General features: G+C 42.1%; 1 pseudogene; it reads right to left on the bottom strand.

The window, feature by feature from the left end:
• Positions 1-358: 358 nt before the first annotated feature.
• On the bottom strand, positions 359-1772 carry LOC109377886 (elongation factor 1-alpha 1 pseudogene; annotated as a pseudogene).
• Between the last annotated feature and the right edge of the window lie 682 nt (positions 1773-2454).

The following is a 2454-nucleotide window of genomic DNA, read 5'->3' as shown; positions in this document are numbered from 1 at the left end:
TAAAAACCAGTGGTTGCTAGGGTTGTTAATCAGGAGTTCTTTGGACAAAAGCTTTTCTTTTCTTTCTTTTTTTTTTTCTCATTAAACTTTGTTTTAATGGGTCTCAAAATTTCTATGACAGATTTTTGGTCAAGTTGTTTCCATTAAAAAGTACTGATTTTAAAAACTAATAACTTAAAAACTGCCACACACAAAAAAATCAAATGGTCCACCAAACATTCTCCTTTCCTTCTGAAGGTTTTACGATGCATTGTAATCATTAACCAGTCTTTTACTATTACACTTAAATGGCCAATTGAGACAAACAGTTCTGAGTCCCTTCTTCCACCACTGATTAAGACTGGGGTGGCAGCTGTTGGGGATAATATTCATTTAGCCTTCTAAGCTTTCTGGGCAGACTTGGTGACCTTGCCAGCTCCAGCTGCCTTCTTGTCCACTGCTTTGATGACACCCACAGCGACTGTCTGTCTCATGTCACGAACAGCAAAACGGCCCAGAGGAGGGTAGTCAGAGAAGCTCTCAACACACATGGGCCTGCCAGGAATGATGTCAACAATGGCGGCATCACCAGATTTCAAAAACTTGGGACCATCTTCCAGCTTTTTCCCTGAATGACGAACAATCTTCTCCTTCAGCTCTGCAAATTTGCAAGCAATGTGAGCTGTGTGACAATCAAGCACAGGTGCATATCCAGCACTAATTTGGCCTGGATGGTTCAGGATAATCACCTGAACAGTGAAGACAGCTGCCTCCATTGGTGGGTCATTTTTGCTGTCACCAGCTACATTGCCACGACGAACATCTTTGACAGACACATTCTTAACATTGAAGCCCACGTTGTCCCCAGGAAGAGCTTCACTCAAAGCTTCATGGTGCATTTCAACAGACTTGACTTCAGTTGTAACATTGACTGGAGCAAAGGTGACCACCATGCCGGATTTGAGAACACCAGTCTCCACACGGTCCACAGGGACAGTACTAATACCACCAATTTTGTAGACATCCTGGAGGGGCAGGTGCAAAGGTTTGTCAGTTGGATGAGTTGGTGGCAGGATGCAATCCAGAGCTTCAAGCAGCATGGTTCCACTGGCACTGCCATCTTTATGGGTGACTTTCCATCCCTTGAACCAAAGCATGTTAGCACTTGGCTCCAGCATGTTGTCACCATTCCAATCAGAAATTGGCACAAATGCTACTGTGTCAGGGTTGTAGCCAATTTTCTTAATGTAGGTGCTGACTTCCTTAACGATTTCCTCATATCTCTTCTGGCTGTAAGGCGGCTCAGTGGAATCCATTTTGTTGACGCCAACAATTAGTTGTTTCACACCCAATGTGTAAGCCAGAAGGGCATGCTCACAGGTCTGCCTATTCTTGGAGATACCTGCTTCAAATTCACCAACACCAGCAGCCACAATCAAGACAGCACAGTCAGCCTGAGATGTGCGTGTAATCATGTTTTTGATAAAGTATCTGTGTCCTGGGGCGTCAATGATGGTCACATAATATTTGCTGGTCTCAAATTTCCACAGGGAGATATCAATGGTGATCCCATGCTCACATTCAGCTTTCAGTTTATCCAAGACCCAGGCACACTTGAAGGAGCCTTTTCCCATCTCAGCAGCCTCTTTCTCAAATTTTTCAATGGTTCTTTTGTCGATTCCACCACATTTGTAGATCAGATGACCAGTAGTGGTAGACTTGCTGGAATTTACATGTCCAATGACAACGATGTTGATGTGTGTCTTTTCCTTTCCCATTTTGGGTTAGATTTAGCAGTGGTTTTCACTACACCTGTGTTCTGGCAGCAAACCCGTTGCAAAAAAGCAAAAGCTTTTCTTTTTCTGTCATGATCAGAGTGACTTATGAGTTTCTGCAAAGACGTGTGTCTCCTCAGTGTGACTGCATTATGGCAGGAGCCATCTAGAAAAGCAGTGTGAATGCAGACATAGGAACTGCTTAAGTGATCTGTGTGCAGCCTTTTTGTCTCCAATGACTTCTCTCCTGTGGTACCAGTTTCTGTTCATACCACTGTGTGATTTCATGCTCAGACAAGCTTGCTCTGCTATGCAAGCTTATAGATTTTGCTTTTTTTTAAGCGAATTTTCATCTATTTTAAGTTTTGCTGTGGTTGAAGTTACCAAATTATTGTTCTTACAAAATGTTTAGTACTATTGCCGTAATATATTAAAATGATTTATGAACCATTTTGCAGTTAAAACCTGTTAAAATTACACTTTGGGGGAAGTATTCCACCCTCTGATACTTAATTCAATTCTAACAGAGTGATAGGAGTATAGCTTATGCACTAAAACTATCCACTCAGGCCATTGAAGTGCAGTGAGAAACTGCTGACTCCAGCAAAATTTATGACAACGTGGTGTCTTGAAATGGTTGATAAACCTCAAAAGGAGCTATTTTCTGCTGGATACACAACTATATACTTCCACATTTTAA

The sequence above is a fragment of the Hipposideros armiger genome, unplaced genomic scaffold (genome assembly GCF_001890085.2).
Source record: "Hipposideros armiger isolate ML-2016 unplaced genomic scaffold, ASM189008v1 scaffold_1601, whole genome shotgun sequence".
Classification (NCBI taxonomy): Eukaryota; Metazoa; Chordata; class Mammalia; order Chiroptera; family Hipposideridae; genus Hipposideros; species Hipposideros armiger.
This window is presented reverse-complemented; position numbering and strand designations above follow the sequence as displayed.